Below are 22,663 nucleotides of genomic sequence, written 5' to 3' on the forward strand. Positions count from 1 at the left end.
AAAGTAAAGCTAAGTCCACACTATTTCATTTTTTCCTAAAAACACAGAATCAGAATCACCTTTATTCACCAGTACGAAATGTGCAGGAATTTAAATTGGTAGCTTTGGACAGTAGTCGCCTTTCATTCACACTACTACAGTGTTTTTAAAGCCCCAAAAATGGAGACCTTTGGAAATGTTCTCCAGAACCACATATTTCACTTCACTTTCACTTATTTGGCTGACACCTTTATCCAAGGCGACTTACATCATTTATGATACGCTTGGTTACATTTCTTTGGGCTTTCCAATCGGAGCACAGACAGTGTCAGTAGTGGGATTTGAACCCGCAACCTCAGGGTCTGACGGCAAAAGCCTTAACTACTACACCACATTACCTGCTTTTGGAAATGCTGGCTCAACGTTGTAATGTGTATTGGGAAAATTAAAGAGCTTTGGACATGCAGACTCTGATCGCTCAGTGATTGGATCCTGCTTATTATGTGGTCCTTCACCTGACTGGATTCTTCTCATCACAACATCTCATTTCCCGATTGGTCACCCACCACAAAACAAAACCATACTCCAACACAGCAGACACAGAAGCGTTGCTTTTCTTGGCACTGCTTCTGTTGCTTGCCTGCATTGCATCAAAATTGCAATTTTCTACAGTTTGAATCCTACATACATGTGCAGAACGTTGTGGCTTTGTTTATCTATTGTATCTCTGTAACAATGTCTTCTGTTTTAGTATTTTCCTGTTGCAAACAAATTCCCCTCTGGGATCATAAAGTCTTCCTAAACCTAAAGAAGGCAAATAATTCTGTTGTGCAACAAATTCCATGGCCAGTGGCGTTGCCATCCCTTCAGGCAGTTTTCTGCCAATGTGCACATGCCTGGTGTAGGTGAATGGCAACATCTTATGTGCTTTCAGTCACTTTAGTGTGGACGGAAATACTTTCAGAACATTAGAACAATCTCAATGAGAACAGGTCATTCAGCCCAACAAAGCTTGCCAGGCCTATTCACGTATTTCTTCCAAAAAAACATCATGTTGAGTTTTGAAAGTCCCTAAAGTCTTACTGTCTACCACACTACTTGGTAGCTTATTCCAAGTGTCTATCGTTCTTTCTGTAAAGAAAAACTTCTTAATCTTTGCACGAAATTTATCCTTAACAAGTTTCCAACTGTGTCCCTGTGTTCTTGATTAACTCATTTTAAAATAAAAGTCTCAATTCACTGTGCTAATACCCGTCATAATTTTAAACACTTCAGTCAGGTCTCCTCTTAATCTTCTTTTGCTTAAACTGAAAAGGCTCAGCTCTTTTAATATTTCCTCATAACTCATCTCCTGTAGCCTTCAATCAGCCCAGTCGCTCCTCTCTGGACCTTCTCTAGCACTGCTATGTCCTTTTTGTAGCCTGGAGACCAAAACTGCACACAGGACTCCAGATGAGGCCTCACCAGTGTGTTATAAAGCTTGAGCAGAACCTCCTTGGACTTGCACTCCATACATCAAGGCGCTATATAACCTGACATTCTGTTAGCCTTCTTAATGGCTTCTGAACACTGTCAGGAAGTCGATAGCTTAGAGTCCATTATGACTCCTAAATCCTTCTCATAAGATGTACTCCCGATTTTCTGACCACCCATTGTGTATTCAAACCTAACCTAATTTTTACTTACTATGTGTAATACTTTACATTTACTGACATTAAATTTCATCTGCCACAAATCTGCACAAGCCTGTATGCCGTCCAAGTCCTTCTGTAATGATATAACGGATTCCAAATTACCTGCTAATCCACCCAGCTTGGTATCATCTGCAAACTTAACCAGCTTGTTACTTATATTCCTATCTAAATCATTTATATATTTATATATAAATAAATATATTAAAAATAGCAGCAGCCCTAGCACTGACCCCTGTGGAACACCACTCTTAACATCGACCAATTGTGATGAGGTTCCTCGCACCATCACCCTCTGCTTCCTGTGTCTAATCCAATTCTGCACCCATTTATAAACATCACCCTGAACTCCCACTTCTTTTAGTTTGATGCCCAAGCTCTCATGTGGCACCTTATCAAATGCCTTCTGAAAGTCCAGATAAATAATATCATAAGCTCCACTTTGATCGCATCCTTTTGTTGCCTCCTCATAGAATTCCAGCATGTTAGTAAAACATGACCTTCCTTTTCTGAGCCCATGCTGACTGTTCAGAAAAACTCCTGTCCTCGCCAGGTGCTGCTCAATCTTATCCTTAATAATTCCATTAATTTTCCTGTGATGCATGTATCATTTTGTAAATGATATGAACACAGTAGATCAGACAGAGATCAATTTCAAGGAGCAGGAGAAGTGAGCTGCCGTGACTGAGGGTCAAACAAGATGCTGTACAGTTGCAGAGAAGAGAGAAGGATGAGGCAGAGGCAGAAGCAAACTGTTAGTATAAAGAGAGACCCACCGCTGCATTCATACTTACACTATACTGTGACGAATAAATAAATAGCATCTTTACTATTGTATTGAAAAAATAAAGAATATTGTTATTAGTGAATTGAATAAATAAATGCACATCTAACGTCACACCTCTCTTAAATAGTAATACTCAGTCATCAGACCCTGCCCCATCCGGTATCCTGCAGCGAGATGCATTTGCTCCAGTGTGCACAAAAAGTTTTATTGTGTTGTCATCAGGAGTGGCTGTTGAACAAGCAAAGAAAAAAATCTCTCTATTATAAAAAAAAAATCCTGGCAAGGAGACTAGGGAGACAAGATGAGATCTTCTCAGAAGACAATTTGACGTCCCACGAGAGACACTTTAACGTCACACAAAGACAATTTAACGTCCAGTGAGACAACATTTCAAACAAGTTCACGGACATCTATCAGACAGATATCATGTGCTCCCAGCTCTTAAAACAATGACAAGCAACAAGCAGAACACGCAGCTTGCCAGCAGCAGAAGCAAGAAGCCAGCAGATGATCCGACCGCTTCTCCTTAGCATGTGTTCAGCCCCCCCCTTTCACAACGTGAGCGGCAGAAATATGAAGTGGCAAAAGGACAGCTGCTGTACCAGCTTTGAAATGATTGATGCAAAGTGTTACAAGCAGAAAACGCAGCTCGCCAGCAGCAACAAGCCAGCAGATGATCTGACGGCATCTCCTTAGCGAGCTTTCAGCCACCCACCCCCCCCCCCCTTCACAACACGAGCAGCGTTATACGTCCTGCGATAAAGAGATTTACCCACGCTCAGAGCCAGAAATAAAGGACAAGTATCGTTTTTACAAAAGTTTTAAAGTAAAAGTGAAAATAATGCATATGTAACAATTCCCATGAAAATAACAATCTCTTTAAATTGTATATCCGGCAAACCAAACCCAGGGGTGGGCAAGCGAAGCGAGAAATAGAAGTTGAAGTAACTGCTCTTAAGTTAAAACTGAAACCGTAAACTCATTTGTAGTTGAAGTCGCATAGACTGTTCCTCTGTAGATGTTTGTGGACACCTGACCATCACACCTATATGAGCTTGTTGGACATCCCATTCCAAAACCATGGAGGCAAATATGGATTTGGCCTCCCATACTGCGGTTATAACAGCCTCTGCTATTCTGGGATAGCTTTCCACAAGGTTCTGGAGTGAGTGTGTCTGTGGGTATTTTGTGCTCAGTCAGCCGAAAGATGCATTTGAGAGGTCATTTACTGATGTTGGATAAGAAGACCTGGCTAACAATTAACCTTCCAATCCATCCTAAAGGTGTTCATTAGGGTTGAGGTCAAGGCTTGGCTTTGGGGGCACAAACATGCTGGAACACAAAAGAGCCGTCCCCAAAATGTCACGACAAACATGGAAACACACAATTGTCAAAATGTCTTTGTGTGCTGCAGCATTAACAGGAGCTTTCACTGGCACAAAGGGGCCGACCTAAATCCCTGCTAATATCTCTCCTCCACCAAACTTTCCTGTAGGCACTATGCAGTCCAGAAAGATAGCGTTCTCCTAGAACTTGCCAAACTCTCATCACTTCAGAGAACTTGTTTCCACTGTTGCAACAGTGGTGTGCTTTACACCCCTCCAGACTATGCTCAGCATTGCATATAGTGGTCTTAGGCGTGTGTGCAGTTGCTTGGCCACATACACTTGGGGATCACCTTACTAGCTCCACTGAGGTAAGCAATACCACTCTGGGGTGCAATGGGGCACTCATGCTCACTTTCTCCCCTTTTCCATCTGTAGCTGTGAGAAGCTGCCAAGTGGGAGAAACTAACCCACTTGTAGTGCCCAGAACTGAACCTGGCTCTACAGTGGTGTGAAAAACTATTTGCCCCCTTCCTGATTTCTTATTCTTTTGCATGTTTGTCACACAAAATGTTTCTGATCATCAAACACATTTAACCATTAGTCAAATATAACACAAGTAAACACAAAATGCAGTTTTTAAATGATGGTTTTTATTATTTAGGGAGAAAAAAAATCCAAACCTACATGGCCCTGTGTGAAAAAGTAATTGCCCCCTTGTTAAAAAATAACCTAACTGTGGTGTATCACACCTGAGTTCAATTTCCGTAGCCACCCCCAGGCCTGATTACTGCGACACCTGTTTCAATCAAGAAATCACTTAAATAGGAGCTGCCTGACACAGAGAAGTAGACCAAAAGCACCTCAAAAGCTAGACATCATGCCAAGATCCAAAGAAATTCAGGAACAAACGAGAACAGAAGTAATTGAGATCTATCAGTCTGGTAAAGGTTATAAAGCCATTTCTAAAGCTTTGGGACTCCAGCGAACCACAGTGAGAGCCATTATCCACAAATGGCAAAAACATGGAACAGTGGTGAACCTTCCCAGGAGTGGCCGGCCGACCAAAATTACCCCAAGAGCGCAGAGACGACTCATCCGAGAGGTCACAAAAGATCCCAGGACAACGTTTAAAGAACTGCAGGCCTCACTTGCCTCAATTAAGGTCAGTGTTCACGACTCCACCATAAGAAAAAGACTGGGCAAAAACGGCCTGCATGGCAGATGTCCAAGATGCAAACCACTGTTAAGCAAAAAGAACATTAGGGCTCGTCTCAATTTTGCTAAGAAACATCTCAATGATTGCCAAGACTTTTGGGAAAATACCTTGTGGACTGATGAGTCAAAAGTTGAACTTTTTGGAAGGCAAATGTCCCGTTACATCTGGTGTAAAAGGAACACAGCATTTCAGAAAAAGAACATCATACCAACAGTAAAATATGGTGGTGGTAGTGTGATGGTCTGGGGTTGTTTTGCTGCTTCAGGACCTGGAAGGCTTGCTGTGATAGATGGAACCATGAATTCTACTGTCTACCAAAAAATCCTGAAGGAGAATGTCCGGCCATCTGTTCGTCAACTCAAGCTGAAGCGATCTTGGGTGCTGCAACAGGACAATGACCCAAAACACACCAGCAAATCCACCTCTGAATGGCTGAAGAAAAACAAAATGAAGACTTTGGAGTGGCCTAGTCAAAGTCCTGACCTGAATCCAATTGAGATGCTATGGCATGACCTTAAAAAGGCGGTTCATGCTAGAAAACCCTCAAATAAAGCTGAATTACAACAATTTTGCAAAGATGAGTGGGCCAAAATTCCTCCAGAGCGCTGTAAAAGACTCATTGCAAGTTATCGCAAACGCTTGATTGCAGTTATTGCTGCTAAGGGTGGCCCAACCAGTTATTAGGTTCAGGGGGCAATTACTTTTTCACACAGGGCCATGTAGATTTGGATTTTTTTTTCTCCCTAAATAATAAAAACCATCATTTACAAACTGCATTTTGTGTTTACTTGTGTTATATTTGACTAATGGTTAAATGTGTTTGATGATCAGAAACATTTTGTGTGACAAACATGCAAAAGAATAAGAAATCAGGAAGGGGGCAAATAGTTTTTCACACCACTGTATAAAATTGGATGTCCCCTGGATGATGGTGCCTAACCTGGAGCAAACTCCAATAAATGCCTCCCCAGCCAGAGAAATCCTTTATTTGTTCGGCTATTAGGCTGTCTTTTTGCAGTGCCACTGTGCACTGTGTTTGTTTATCCTGTTTATTAAATGGGCATACCCAGTTGGTGTGTCAACATTTGAAGCAGCTTGTGAAGTCCTGAGGATTCACAGGATCCCCTCACATTTGCTGGATATCATGCCCGGCCTGTACACGAATACTGTGAGGGCTGTGCAGAGTGGAGGCAGAACCTCTGTGCTTTTCCCAGTTGATTCTGTGGTTCATCAAGGGTATGTTCTGCTCCCACTCACTTCAAAGCTTGCATAGACTGGGTGTTGGGCAGGGTCATAGGGTCCAGCAGCTGTGGGGTATCTGTTGGTGAGGAGAGATTCATTGATCTTGACTCAACGATGGCTGCCAGCTGGGATCCCGAGCTGTTTCGTCGTGTGGTGGGTGTGGAAACACGCTGAACCAGTGCATGCTCCCCAACCTGACCTGACCTGAATTATGATATTCTGTCCACCAGTCACAAGACTTATTTCATGAAGCTCCTGACACACAGTTCTTGTGTTGATGTTGCTTCCAGAGGCAGTTTAGAAATCTTTTATGAATGATGGACCAGAGGATAAGAGATTTTTATTCATTATGGCTCCACTCTGTGAGATTGTGCTGTCTACTGCACTGCTTTGTGGTCTAGCTGTTTTTGTCTCTTGATGCTTCCACTTCACAATGACAGCTCTTCCAGTTGACCGAGGCAGATCTAGCAGAACAGAAATTTCACATATAACTTGTGGCAAAGGTGACATCCCGTGACAGTGTTACATTTAAAGTTCACTGTACAATCCAATGTACTGCCAATGGAGACTGCATGTTTGAGTTTATGCAATTGTTAACAATGAAACACCTGAACTCAATAATCTTTTGGCTATAAATCAATGTCTAGTCAGTCACCGTCTATACCGCTTAGTCCTGCACAGGATTACAGGGGGTGCTGGAACCTGTCACAGCCAGCAAAGGATGCAAGGCAGGGACAAACCGTGGACAGGGCACCAGACCATTGCAGGGCAAACACACACACATATACACGGAGCTGCTGCTGCTGAGTGAATTTTTTTATTGTGAAAATTGTGAATTTCCCATTGGGATTAATAAAGTATCTATCTATCTATCTATCTATCTATCTATCTATCTATCTATCTATCTATCTATCTATCTATCTATCTATCTATCTATCTATCTATCTATCTATCTATCTATCTATCTATCTACACACCAACCACACACCAGGAGCCACCAGTTCACCTAACCCACATGACTTTGGACAGTGGAAGGAAACTGGAGCACTTGTAGGAAACCCATGCAGACATGGGGAAAACATGAAAACTCCATGCAGGAAGGACATGGGACATGAACCCAGGTCTCCTTACTGTGATGCAACAGTGCTACCACTGCACCACCGTGCCACCCCATGGATTGTAGATGAGTTTTCAAATTCGCAAATGCTGTATCTCAACAAAATGAAACTGTCCCAACAAATCTCTCTATTATAAAGAAAATCTTGAGACGAGACTATGCCAAGAGATCTTTTCAAGACCCGCCCTCCTCTCAACCATTTCAGGTTAACAGCTCATGCCCATGGTCCTCTCACCTCTCATTCATGTGAATGCTTTTGTCAGACACAGTTCCTGTGCTCTCAGCTCTTATAAATTTTTACATTTTCCTCACTTTCAGTTCCCAATAAAAGAAGACTCATGTCCAAATCTTATTGAAGAATTTCATCCCAAAGGGTTATCAGCAGAAGAAATGCTGTTATCCTAGCACTGAGAAATGATGAAGTCAAATGAATTATAGTAATGCGAAAATTGTCAATCGGTTACACGGCAGATTGGTTAAATGCGTATCAATTCCAAACACGGAATCAAAATTCAATGCAATACTGAAGAAAAGTTAATTCAAAAAATTGTTTTTACTGAAGTTTTACAGTAAAAGTGTAAGTTTAAAAAGTATTTGCATGTTAACTTCAAAGACAAAAAGAATGAAAACATATAACGCAACGAATACCTCTAACACAACATGAAACATAATTTTCTTTCAATTTATTACGTTTTACTATTTTTTACTATGGTTAATTACTTGCTGTAATGTAAAATAGTTAGGTCTACTATGCATATGTAACAATTCCCATGAAAATAACAATCTGTTTAAATTGTACATCCTCTTCCCCATACGCGATTGGCAGAACCGTGAAGTGGCTGGCGCTTAGTACTTGCCAGGGGTTGGTGAGCGAAGAGAGCAGGGGGCAGAGCCCCCTAGTTTCCTTGAAGAATAAGTGTGAAAATCTGTTCACTGGGAGCCAAGTTGTTTCATGTGGACAGACAAATAAATAGACAAGGACATCACAGGAAGTTCTTTTCACATTGTACATGAACACAACTAAAATGAGTTTAAACAAGAGATTGGAGAGATGAGGGATACTGATGGGTCAGAGGCAAGACTTGAACCCCATGGTCTAGAGCTCAGGTCCTGATTCTTTACACCACACTGGCAGTTTCAAGAAAATGAATCAAGCCACAACTGATCAAAAACAGTCCCAACTACACAGAGCAGACACTGCTGACTCCATACAGCAGATAACCCTATGAGCATGAAGAAGCAGGGCCTTTCATTTCTGTAAATGACAGCAGAATTTGATTTTGGGGAATCCAAAAAGTAAATATGAAAAGATCAGATCAGTTGCCTCGGCTCCTTTTTAAGGGTGCATGTTGTCATGCATGAGTGCATGAGGCGTGGCTTAAGGACCCGACGGGCACCGCGACAAGTCGTGCCAGGGGACAATGGTGGGGTACTAACCTCTCTTATTCTATCTCTCCAGAAAGAATGAAGCACTGCAGCCACTTCCAGGTTCCTTTCTTACCTCTGGTCCCCTCCTGATGACGTTAATTACCCATCTACCATCACGACTACCCCATCATTTTCATCACTTCCTGTCCGTCACTATAAGTTGTCCGCCAGCCATTTTTTGTTGTTGTTTTGTCTGTACTGGATTTACTGACAGAAAACCCCTTTATTTTGTAGTATACAGGGCCTAAAAACCCCAAACCTTCACAATTGTCTTTGTATTTCTTTACAATGTGTTCATTTAGACCTTTTCCCCCCATCACTCAGCACATGTTTGTGTTAACACACTGTAGACGTGCACGTTCAGTTAATGAGTAATTCGAAATGTGCGAGTCCTGGGATGGTTAAGTCCCCTGTCTGGTGTTGATCCTTGTAAATGTAAATCCATTTTCAAATTCACATATCCCATTTGGGATCACATTTATTTTCGTAGTCAACGATTTTATCCAAAATGACTTACAAAGCAGGTCAACATAATCAAGTAACATCAATCTTGGGACTGTTTACAGCAAGCAAGGACGGTTTGCAACAGTTGGTCACAATAAGTGAACAGCTATTAAGCTAGCATAACAAAAATGATCAATTAACTACATGACAAATATCCACAGAGCAGCATTATAAATAACAAATTGAGATATACACAGAACAATAGAGTTTTCAGTCACTTCTGAAACACATTGAGGGAGTCAACAGTTCAGATGGATGCTGGTAGCTCGTTCCCCCAACTAGGAGCTACAAATGAAAAGAGTCTGGATTGAGATTTGATATCACATAGAGATGGCATCACCAAATGCTGTTCACTGTTAGACCTGAGTAGGCAAGAAGAAGTAGAGCACCTCACCAGTGTCTCCATATACACAACTGCTGACCCATTGACTACTCTGTAGGCGAGCATCAAAAATGGATGGCTGGATGGATGGACTACTATTACAAACAAAGTTATGTATAACACAGGCTATATCATGGACTACATTAATAATGGAGACAATTCAGAGTACATGAAGGTTGTGGAGGACTTTGTCTTGTGGTGCAGGGAGAACAATCTGCAACTCAACATCAGCAAGGCAAACGAGCTGGTTTTGGACTTCAGGTGTGCCAAAGGAGCCTCTGAGACCAGTCACCATTGAAGGGGGAGAACATGGAAGTGGTGTGGAAGATGAATGTTCTCTTCGTTCCTTTGTACTAATCCATGTCTGAGAAGTTAAGCAGAAGGAAGCTTTACATTTTGTAAAAGCATGCTTTGCTGAGCAAACAGAAAAATATTTGTCCAAAGGACTCAAGGTCTAAGCATTCTACACATGAGTCTGCCTTATCACGTTTTCCCTTAGTTTACATCTGAACGCCATAACAAAGGGGCCAAGAAATCAAGTTGCACAGGGGGCGTTGAAGGGGCTCAAGGATTGTGTATAATAAAAGTGTCGACTGTTGCATTTCATAATGATATTAAATCACGCATTCTAGGGGTATAAAAACTTTGCCCCACCCAACAGACGGGGTTCAGAAGAGCCCTGACGCTGTCATGTAATATTGATTGCCTGTTTTTCTGAAACTCTGCTCACTGTGACGATGAAAAATAAAGCTGCTTATGACCACACCTGCTGTCTTGTCTAAGTCTTCGTCCACAGTGGTGAAGAGCTACAAATACCTAAGGGTCCATATTAACAACAAACTGAACTGGCCTGACAAGACACTGACGCACTGTGTAAGAAGGGTCAGAGCATACTGGACTTGCTTTTGATGTGTGTAGTAAGCTACTGGAAATCAGTCCACAGTAGCCAGTGTGGAGTTCCATGTCTCAGCCTCCTGGGGAAGCAACTTGAGCTCAAAAGAAGCACAATGCCTGAACAAATATATTAGGAAAGCCTGTGCCATCACTTGATGAACCCTGGATACACTCAAAGCTGTTGTGGAGAAGAGGATGGTGGCAAAAATAAATGCCATCCTGGAAAATCCCCGCCTTCCCCTCCAAGAGTTGCTGTCTTGGAGCACTTCCAGCCTCAGGCTCATTCCACCAAATTGTCCTAAGCAGCATCTCTGGGGTTCATTTCTCCTGACTGCTATCGGGTCACTTCAATGCTTCCTCCCAGGGCACTCGTTAAATTTATTTTGAAATATCACTTTGAAATATTTGAACAATGTACATTTATTTATTTATTTTTTAATTTATTTATACATATCAATTGATTGATTGGCTGTATTATTTGTCCTGTGAGTCTGTATCCTTGTTTTTTATGTTTCTACTTCTTTATGCATGTGAATTTCCACTTGGAATTAAAAAAGTTTATAAAATCTAATGTTAGAATAAAACAAGTCAAGACAAGTCAAGTTGGGGAGCATGCACTGGTACAGTGTGTTGCCGCACCCACTACACGATGTAACAGCTCGGGATCCCAGTTTGCAACCCCTCAGGCAGACATGCAGTTCAGTCCCACCCTCTGGAAATGACCCTCTATCTGCCGCGGTCAGGTGTTACATGGGCAACCCCTTGGCCTGGTCCAGCCACTCTGGTCCCCAGCAATGATGACCTTACGAGCCAGATCACCTTCGGAGAAACGCACCACATGGCCGTAGTGTTGTAACTGACGCTCCCTCACAATGTAAGTAATGTGCCTCATTCGGGACTCCATGAGCAACCGCTCATTCGACACAAAGTCAAACCAGCGATACCCAAGGATTTTCCGGAGAGACACAGTACCAAAGGAGTCCAGTCTTCATCTCAGGTCACTGGATAGCGTCCATGTCTCACAACCATATAGTAAGACAGGAAGCACCAGAACTCTAAAGACTTGGACTTTCGTCCCTTTGCATAGATATCGGGAGTGCCACACACCCCTTTCCAGCGACCTCATGACCCCCCATGCTCTCCTAATCCGTCTACTGACTTCACAGGAAGAGTCACCAGAGACATGAATGTCACTGCCAAGGTAAGTAAACACTATAGGGAAAAGCAAAATAGAAAGTAAATTAGAATATTAAAAAAATCTGAGAACTTTCACAAAGCATAAAAAGCAGAGCCAAAAAAGTTGTGTCCTTTCTGAATGTTACAGACTGGTGATGGAGTTCAGCACGGTGACCTTTCTCCTGTTCTCCACTAATATGACGCCCTGACTGTAATGATAATTAGCTCTCCGAGTGAGCAGGCGCTCCTGCTGAGCCCCGAGGTGCAGCTCGACCAAGCCTGAAATGTGTTGACTCTTCCTTGTTTATTAATTTTTGTTGGACCCCCCACTAAAGTTTGGCCTTTCACAAGCTTCACTGCACATCATGGACGGCTATAATTATTTCAACAAAGTGATGTGTGAGGATTCAGATCTTAAGATTCCTGAAATCACAAAGTCTAACTGAAAAGCAAAGCACTACATCAGAGGTCAGTGGCGTGCTCTGGGGGCAGGCAGGCAGGAGGGGATTTGGTTACTAATTTTCAAAGATGACCTTTCGTCCCTGAATAGGAAATTCAATTCAATTGTGTGCATTACAAATGAAAGTAAAACAATCAGACAAAAGCAAGTTGAAGTATGTGTCAATGTAAAAAACTGAAACGATTGTCTTCACAGTGAAGTCGCTTGGTTTTCATGGCTCTAAACACAGGATAAGACCAAGCGTCCAGAAGAAGTTGCTTATTTTTTTAATGAAAAAACTCATCTGACAGAATTCCCTACTGTAAGGCCTGGGGGCACGGAGGCCAAGGTCAGCGCTAATAAACGGGCCACCAGCTTTCATTGTTTTATTTTTATGGCCATTTTATAGTCTTTAAATTAAAAATTCCATGTGTAAAGCCTTTGGCTTAATGTAAGGTTTTATTGTAATGAACAAAAAACCTTATTCTATATATACAGTGGTGTGAAAAACTATTTGCCCCCTTCCTGATTTCTTATTCTTTTGCATGTTTGTCACACAAAATGTTTCTGATCATCAAACACATTTAACCATTAGTCAAATATAACACAAGTAAACACAAAATGCAGTTTTTAAATGATGGTTTTTATTATTTAGGGAGAAAAAAAATCCAAACCTACATGGCCCTGTGTGAAAAAGTAATTGCCCCCTTGTTAAAAAATAACCTAACTGTGGTGTATCACACCTGAGTTCAATTTCCGTAGCCACCCCCAGGCCTGATTACTGCGACACCTGTTTCAATCAAGAAATCACTTAAATAGGAGCTGCCTGACACAGAGAAGTAGACCAAAAGCACCTCAAAAGCTAGACATCATGCCAAGATCCAAAGAAATTCAGGAACAAACGAGAACAGAAGTAATTGAGATCTATCAGTCTGGTAAAGGTTATAAAGCCATTTCTAAAGCTTTGGGACTCCAGCGAACCACAGTGAGAGCCATTATCCACAAATGGCAAAAACATGGAACAGTGGTGAACCTTCCCAGGAGTGGCCGGCCGACCAAAATTACCCCAAGAGCGCAGAGACGACTCATCCGAGAGGTCACAAAAGATCCCAGGACAACGTTTAAAGAACTGCAGGCCTCACTTGCCTCAATTAAGGTCAGTGTTCACGACTCCACCATAAGAAAAAGACTGGGCAAAAACGGCCTGCATGGCAGATGTCCAAGATGCAAACCACTGTTAAGCAAAAAGAACATTAGGGCTCGTCTCAATTTTGCTAAGAAACATCTCAATGATTGCCAAGACTTTTGGGAAAATACCTTGTGGACTGATGAGTCAAAAGTTGAACTTTTTGGAAGGCAAATGTCCCGTTACATCTGGCGTAAAAGGAACACAGCATTTCAGAAAAAGAACATCATACCAACAGTAAAATATGGTGGTGGTAGTGTGATGGTCTGGGGTTGTTTTGCTGCTTCAGGACCTGGAAGGCTTGCTGTGATAGATGGAACCATGAATTCTACTGTCTACCAAAAAATCCTGAAGGAGAATGTCCGGCCATCTGTTTGTCAACTCAAGCTGAAGCGATCTTGGGTGCTGCAACAGGACAATGACCCAAAACACACCAGCAAATCCACCTCTGAATGGCTGAAGAAAAACAAAATGAAGACTTTGGAGTGGCCTAGTCAAAGTCCTGACCTGAATCCAATTGAGATGCTATGGCATGACCTTAAAAAGGCGGTTCATGCTAGAAAACCCTCAAATAAAGCTGAATTACAACAATTTTGCAAAGATGAGTGGGCCAAAATTCCTCCAGAGCGCTGTAAAAGACTCATTGCAAGTTATCGCAAACGCTTGATTGCAGTTATTGCTGCTAAGGGTGGCCCAACCAGTTATTAGGTTCAGGGGGCAATTACTTTTTCACACAGGGCCATGTAGATTTGGATTTTTTTTTCTCCCTAAATAATAAAAACCATCATTTACAAACTGCATTTTGTGTTTACTTGTGTTATATTTGACTAATGGTTAAATGTGTTTGATGATCAGAAACATTTTGTGTGACAAACATGCAAAAGAATAAGAAATCAGGAAGGGGGCAAATAGTTTTTCACACCACTGTAAAACATGAGCTTAAAATTTACTTAGGATTTACTTCCCACTAGATGATGACACACAGTATCCTTTTCAATATACTCTTGTTTGACAATATAGATCTGAAATTTATTTAGAGTGTTTTCATGTTTGACTCGACTAGACTTGACTCTGAGCAAACAATGCGACGCCAAAGACAAACTGAGCTGGAAGAATAGGAGGGAGGAACAACAAATTCAACAAAGCATCAGATAAACTCGATAAATTGAAACACGGGGAGACACAACAGACAGGGTACTGTAGGGAAATAAAGAGAAAGTAACACAACAGAGCATAGAAAAACGAGAAAAGAAAACTCGATAAAATGTGAAAATGTTAAAGATGATAAACTACACAGAGTGTGTAGAAATGAAAAAAAAAATGAAAGACTCAATAACATATAAAAGGTTACGGGCAAAAATCTGGATGAAATGTAATGAAATAAAGAGAAATCAATACATCAATGTGTACAGAAACAAGAAGAGAAAACTCAATAAAATGTAAAAATTGTTAAAGACAACAAACTGAGTAAAATGCAATGAAATAAAGAGAAATCAACACATCGGTGTGTACAGAAACGAGAGAACTGAATAAAATGTTAAAGACGACAAACTGAGTAAAATGTAATGAAATAAAGAGAAATCAACACAGCAGAGCATGTAGAATTGAGATAAGAAAACTTGATAAAATAAAATAAGGTTACAGGCAACAAACTACGTAAGAGTGTAGTGAAATAAAACGAAACTAACAAAACAGATTGTAAAGAAATAAAGAACTCGATAACACGGGAGAATGTTAAAGATGATATACATTGTAAAGTGTAGTGAAAGAAGGTAAAACCAACACAACAGAGCATGTAGAAATAAAAAATAAGAATCAATAAAATATAAAAAGGTTAAGGGCAACAAAATGAGTAAAGTGTAATGAAATAAAGAGAAATCAACACAACAGAGTGTAAAGAAATAAGAAAACTCGATAAAATGGGAGAATGTAAAGTGTAGTGAAATACGGTAAAACCATCACAACCGAGCGTGTAGAAATAAAAAAAGAGTCAATAAAATATTCAAAGGTTATGGGCAACAAACTGAATAAAGTGTAATAAAATAAAGAGAAATCAACACATTGATGTGTACAGAAATGAGAAAACTCAACAAAATATAAAAATGTTAAAGACAGCAAACTGAGTAAAGTGTAGTGAAATATGGAGAAACAAACACAACAGAGCGTGTAGAATCGAGAAAAGAAAACTCGATAAAATAAAATAAGGTTACGGGCAACGCACTGAGTAAGAGTGTGGTGAAATAAAGAGAACCAACAAAACAGACTGGAAAGAAATAAGAAAGAAAACTTGATAAAATGGGAGAATGTTAAAGACGCTAAATTTTGTAAAGTGTAGTGAAATGAGGTAAAATCAACGTAACAGAGTGTGCAGAAACAAGAAAAGAAAATTTGATAAAATATGAAAAGATTATGGGCAACAAACTGAGTAAAGTAGAGTGAAATAAAGATAAATCAACACAACAGAGCATACAGAAATGAGAAAAGGAAAACTTGATAAAATGTAAAAAGGTTAAAGTGCAGAGAAATAACGAGCAATCAACACCCGAGAGTCTTGTGAAACAAGGAAAGGAAGAACTATGGAGAGTGTAGAACATTTAGAGTTGACAAATTATGTATAGTGTAATGAAACAAGAAGAAAGCAACACCACAAAGAAAAATGAAATGAAGAACTGAAAAACTTGAAAGATTATAAAAAAAGAGGAGTCGACAAATGTAATGCTTGAAGTTTTGTTTTTAAGTTTTGTATATGTTTCCCTTTGTTGATTGCAAGCAGGTTAGTATTAATTTTCTTTATTTTTATGTCATAGAACTGGTTTATTTCCTTAACTTCTTTGTTTCAGCTCCATTTTGATTTAGTCAGAACTATTTCATGTTTTTCCTGTGACTCCATTTTGTTTTATACGGATGCCACCATTTTGCAACATGTTAGTTTCGATTGCTTTTGTGTTGCAATATGAGGACAACTGGAAATGTGCGGCACTTGACGTCATCATTGTGGTGGTGCAACGGCCACACAAGAAAGAAGAAAGTAGACAGTGAACCTGACAGTCGACAAACTATGTTTGGTGTAAGAAAATTGGGAGAAATAATCACAACAAAGTTTTGCAAAACAAAAAAGGAACAACTGAATAGATTGTAAAAAAAAATTCTTGTAAAACAAAAAGCTGAATCTGCTCATTTTATATTAAAAATTGTCCCCTGAGTTGCTGTCCGTTGCAGCCAATACTGTAGGGCACACTTCCAAAACATGAAACAAAAGACTTAAACTTTACTTAATTTAAAAAGACCAAGTTTCTGATTTCACAAAACATGAGCTCTGTGTTTCTCCTTAGAGGTTATTTAATAAATTAGTCTGAAACAGATAAGCTTTAAGGGTTTGTAATTTTTGGGCTGTGTGTTTTAATGTAATATCCATCCATCCATTTTCCAACCCGCTGAATCCGAACACAGGGTCTGCTGGAGCCAATCCCAGCCAACACAGGGCACAAGGCAGGAACCAATCCCGGGCAGGGTGCCAACCCACCGCAGGATTTTAATGAAATATTCCACCCAAAAATTATATTTTTATGTTACTTACCCTATGTAATTTGTAATGATGGCCAAGAAAAAAATTTTAATCTTGTGTATTTATGCAGAAAAAGAGAAAACAGTTTATGATTTAATGGAACCAAATGGTGACCAGTGTTGTTGTAAAACAGGGCACAAAAAAAGATAAAGAGTTGGGACAGCCCCTTGGTGACCCCACATAACTGAATCAGTAGTCCTTATATGAATTCAGTAAGAGCTGAAACAAGATGGCCGACTCCTGGGTTATGAGTTCAAGTGGCAGGATGGGAAGGGCCCAGGTGGATGTGAAGTGACCTCAGCGATGTGGCGACTGTCAATCTTCAGTTCTCCAGAGTGGGGAGAAGAGACGGCATTAGCACACAGTGCCAACCCCTGGTCTGGCAGGGTAATTACCATTACCAAAGCCCTTAAGCTGTCCCCCATGCCGGGGCAGATGTAACCACTAGGCAAGGGTAGGCGAGTACCTAGGGTCCCACAGTAGCTCAGGGTCCCATTATAAAATACATATATGAACGTTTTCTTTTTTAATTTCAAACATATGAAACTTGCAGTTATAGCTGTTGTTTTCTGTTACAATAGATGACGTTATACCAGCGCTTAACCCAACACAGACAGATGCAGGATGCACATTTATAAAAGCACAAGCTTTTTATTTTCTTTTTCTTCCATCGTGGAGAATGTCTTCCCCATTCTCACAAGCTCAACCTAGTCCAAGCACAACACAATACTTTACTTTCTTTCTCCTCCTCGGCAAGCTTTCTCTCCCTCCTCCCAACTCTGGCTTTCTGAGTAGTCTCTGCTGGACCCTTATATAAGTCACCCGGAAGTGCTCCATGTGCTTGTTGACCCACTTCCGGCTGCACTTCCGGGTGTGGTGGAAGAACCTCCCACACGGGCTCAGGAATAGCTGCAGCACCCCCTAGCGGCACACCTTGACCCCAACAGGGTTGTAGAGAACTTCATCTCCCATGAAGCACACTGCAGGAATCTGAGGCACCACTGCAACCCATGGGGGCTGCCAACTAGCGTCCCGGGGGGAGGTACTGTTTTGGATAGGCTGGCTCCCCTGCTCCTCCCAGCGTGGAGGCGTCCCAGCCGGGCAAGGGTCCTGGCCATCCGCCACATTTCAAAGGACTTTTGTGAATGTGAGGCTCCCCCGTATAGTCCAGACTTCTTCTTATTCTTTCGGCTGTTCCATTAGGGGTTGCCACAGCGGATCATCTTTTTCCATATCTTTATGTACTCTACATCTTGTTCTGTTACACTCATCACCTGCATGTCCTCTCTCACCACATCCATAAACCTTCGCTTAGGCCTTCCTCTTTTCCTCTTCCCTGGCAGCTCTGTCCTTAGCATCCTTCTCCCAATAAACCCAGCATCTCTCCTCTGCACATGTCCAAACCAACGCAATCTCACCTCACTGACTTTGTCTCCCAACCGTCCAACTTGAGCTGACCCTCTAATGTCCTCATTTTTAATCCTGTCCATCCTCGTCACACCCAATGCAAATCTTAGCATCTTTAACTCTGCTACCTCCAGCTCTGTCTCCTGCTTTCTGGTCAGTGCCACCATCTCCAGCCCATATAACAAAGCTGGTCTCACTACCGTCCTGTAGACCTTCCCTTTCACTCTTGCTGTTACCCGTCTGTCACAAATCACTCCTGACACTCTTCTCCACCCATTCCATCCTGCCTGCACTCTCTTTTTCACCTCTCTTCCACAATCCCCATTACTCTGTACTGTTGATCCCAAGTATTTAAACTCCTCCACCTTCGCCAACTCTACTCCCTTCATTCTCACCATTCCACTGACCTCCCTCTCATTTACACACATGTATTCTGTCTTGTTCCTACTGACCTTCATTCCTCTCCTCTCTAGAGCATATCTCCACCTCTCCAGGGTCTCCTCAACCTGCTCCCTACTATCGCTACAGATCACAATGTCATCAGCAAACATCAGAGTCCACGGGGACTCCTGTTTAATCTCGTCTGTCAATCTGTCCATCACCATTGCAAATAAGAAAGGGCTCAGAGCCGATCCCTGATGTAAACCCACCTCCAACTTGAATGCATCCGTTGCTCAAACCACAGTCCTCACCACAGTCACACTTCCCTCATAAATATCCTGTACAACTCTTACGTACTTCTCTGCCACTCCCAACTTCCTCATATAATACCACAGCTCCTCTCGAAGGCACCCTGTCATATGCTTTCTCCAGGTCCACAAAGATGCAATTCAACTCCTTCTGGCCTTCTCTAAACTTCTCCATCAACACCCTCAGAGCAAACATTGCATATGTGGTGCTCTTTCTTGGCATGAAAACATACTGCTGCTCACTAATCATCACCTCACTTCTTAACCTAGCTTCCACTACTCTTTCCCATAACTTCATGCTGTGGCTCATCAATTTTATTCCCCTATAGTTACTGCAGTCCTGCACATCCCCCTTATTCTTAAATATCGGCACCAGTACACTTCTTCTCCACTTCTCAGGCATCCTCTCACTTTCCAAGATTCCATTAAACAATCTGGTTAAAAACTCCACTGCCATCTCTCCTAAACACCTCCATGCTTACACAGGTATGTCATCTAGACCAACGGCTTTTCCATTCTTCATCCTTTTCATAGCTGTCCTTACTTCCTCCTTGCTAATCCATTGAACTTCCTGATTCACTATCTCCACATCTTCCAACCTCTTCTCTCTCTCGTTCTCTTCATTCATCAGCCTCTCAAAGTACTCTTTCCATCTGCTCAACACACTCTCCTTGCTTATGAGTACATTTCCATCTTTATCCTTTATCACCCTAACCTGCTGCACATCTTTCCCAGTTCAGTCCCTCTGTCTAGCCAATCGGTACAGGTCCTTTTCTCCTTCCTTAGTGTCCAACCTCTCGTACAACTCATCATACGCCTTTTCTTTAGCCTTTGCCACCTCTCTCTTCACCTTGTGACTTATCTCCTTGTACTCTTGTCTACTTTCTGCATCTCTCTGACTATCCCACTTCTTCTTTGCCATCCTCTTCCTCTCTATAATCTCCTGTATTTCCTCATTCCACCACCAGGTTTCCTTTTCCTCCTTCCTCTTTCCAGATGTCACACCAAACACCCTTCTTGCTGTCACCCTTACTACATACACAAAATTTTATACTGGATGCCCTTCCTGACGTAACCCTCCCCATTTATCCACGCTTGGGACTGGCACGAAGAAACATATTGGTTTGTGCATCTATAATGGATTATTCCATGTTAGTATTGCCCAATTGGAAGTGTGGCCTGAAAAAGTAAACTTACAACATGCCTAAGAAAAGAGGCTTGTAGTGTAGTGGGATCAAATATGCAGCGAGATGTTCTACAGAAAACAGTTTATTGACTAGAAGAAGAAACAAAGTTACCCAAGTAGAGAAGAAAAAAGAAAATAAGGAAGACAGCAACAAAAAAAGTTTCAAAGCTCCTAAAGGCAGTTTCTTTTTTCATTAAAATAACCTGCAGCTTGATACTATATGTATATTTTTTCCCAGAGGGCTTTTTAAAAATGTTGTAACAGATGCAATAACCAAAGAGAAAAGAAAATATAGCCACTGTCAGAACATCAAACAGCCAACACCACTGCGTCTCACACTTCTGTTAGTAATAATCAAAGCACTGCCTTGTACAATCAGGGTGGGCAAATTATGACCTGTGGCACAGGTACAAGCAGCCCGCTTATCTTAATAGTCAGAACCTCATGGGGTGCTCTTAACAAAATGCTGCACTTTGTTGGTGTTAACATAGTAAGTTGCCAAGTGGTGTCAACCAAAGAAACCCATCTTTTATGATAGGAGCAGGAATAGTCCACAGAGGGATACATGTTAAAGTTTTTAGCTGGTTGCTTGCTGTTTTCTTGTATGCTTATTTTTAAAGAATACTAGGGGGCTTTGCCCCTCTCCCACAGGCCTGCACTATGCGCCAGCCACTTCACATCTCAGCCACTCGCGTTGTGAAGAGGGGGGCTGAATGCACCCCAAGGAGACGCAGTCACTCCTCCGAAACCCCCTCTTAAAAGGTGATGCAATGGGAAACAAATAGTTTTTTTTTTTTTTTTACCTCCTCTTTGCTCAATCAGCTGCTGGCTTGCTGCTGCTGCAGTGCCGTGTGATCTGCATCACGTGCGGCGCTTCCAACATTTAAAAGCCTGTACAGCAGCTGTTGTTTTGTCTCACTGCCTTGTCTCTCTTCTCCTCCAGACATCCTCTGCTCCTGTTGGGGGTCCCACTCCCGAGGCGCGCCCTTATGAAGAGGAAGATTTTCTATTCTTTTAATTGAGAGATGGAACTATCCCCTCCGACTACACGCGGAGCTCGATTCACTCCTGAAAGAGACTTATGTTTGTTTAAAGTGTCTGAATAGTTTCTGTCTCTAAAATCTCCTGTGTAACTGTGCAACTCTGTGACCCAAGCGTCAGAGCGTATGTGGATTTCACTTTCACCAAACAACAAATCTTTTAATTCTTGCGGATACGCCTCTTCATTGGGAAGAAACACTACCTTTCCCTGGTGGCAACACGAATTAGACGATCTACAAGTCTCCAACTTAAAGTTTAAATCCAAATAATATATTCAATCTCTTTTCACCGTTATTTCACCAAGTAATAATTTTTGCTTGTTAGCGCTAATGCGATCTTTACTATCATTTTTTGGAGACTTTCGAATTTTCGTACTTCCATTATATCTAACCTGCTCTGCATGTGTATCGCACCAACGTGTTTGAATTCTTTACGACGTTCTACTTTGTCATCTACTCTTTGTCTCGCAGGACGTGAAAGTGTCTCTCTGAGAAAGTCATGTCTCATCCCAAGATTTGTTTTATATAATAGAGAGACGAATTTGTTCCGGGTGATTTTATAAACTAATGTATTTCATGGGTAGCAGCACCCTGAGAGCAGAACTTCAGGCGTCATGGTAGATAAATGAGCATAAAGGGTGTAAGAGCCAATCTTAGAAAGTTAATACTTAACATTAAATTCATATAGTATTTGCTTGACTCCTATAGAAGAATAGCTATTAGAATATGGTATAGTCTTTTACCCCCTGTAGGTTAATATGAGATAGGACTTTCTTGCTATATCTGAGATACAGTGTGGTCATTTGTAATTAGAAGAAGTCTCAGCACTAGCAGGGCCTGAAAACCCATTTACATTATTAAAATGGGATAAGCATACAGTTTTCTGACCATTTAAAAATGGTTCAACTGTATGAGAGAACTGAAACAAACAAGGCATATAAATCTTAAACAGAACTTTTCTTTACTTTGCAATAGCAAAATTTTCTCTATATTTTTGTATGAACTGTTTTACTTTGAATTCTTCCTAAAGCTTTTTAAAACAAAGATATTTTGTCTGTGGAATCATTTCAACACGTCAAGCTTTTTCCAGAATCCCATGAAGAATACTGAAGCTGCAGTAATTTGGGGTAAACGCAGCTACAAAGGGCACCGTACAAGTAACTGAACTCCTGGGCAGCAGGGCACATTCACAATAAGCTTACTAAAGTTTCTTTTCATCGTTTCTACAGACTGCACATTGCTTAGGATTTTTTTTCCAAAGACTTTGCAAACATACTGGCATGGCATCATTATGAGGCATCAATTTCATTCTTTTTCTGTGTTTTTAAAGTTAATATTTGAGATTAACATGTATGCTAGTTTAGATGGGTCCATAGATACACATAGATTTCATACAACAATACTGCA

At 41.2% G+C, this 22,663-nt stretch overlaps 1 protein-coding gene across 1 annotated transcript in view; it reads left to right on the forward strand.

The window, feature by feature from the left end:
• Positions 1–22,663, forward strand: part of plscr3b (phospholipid scramblase 3b) — a 482,910-nt gene that overhangs the window by 162,034 nt on the left and 298,213 nt on the right. The gene's annotated exons all lie outside the window — the stretch shown is intronic.

The sequence above is a fragment of the Erpetoichthys calabaricus genome, chromosome 3, assembly GCF_900747795.2.
Source record: "Erpetoichthys calabaricus chromosome 3, fErpCal1.3, whole genome shotgun sequence".
Classification (NCBI taxonomy): Eukaryota; Metazoa; Chordata; class Cladistia; order Polypteriformes; family Polypteridae; genus Erpetoichthys; species Erpetoichthys calabaricus.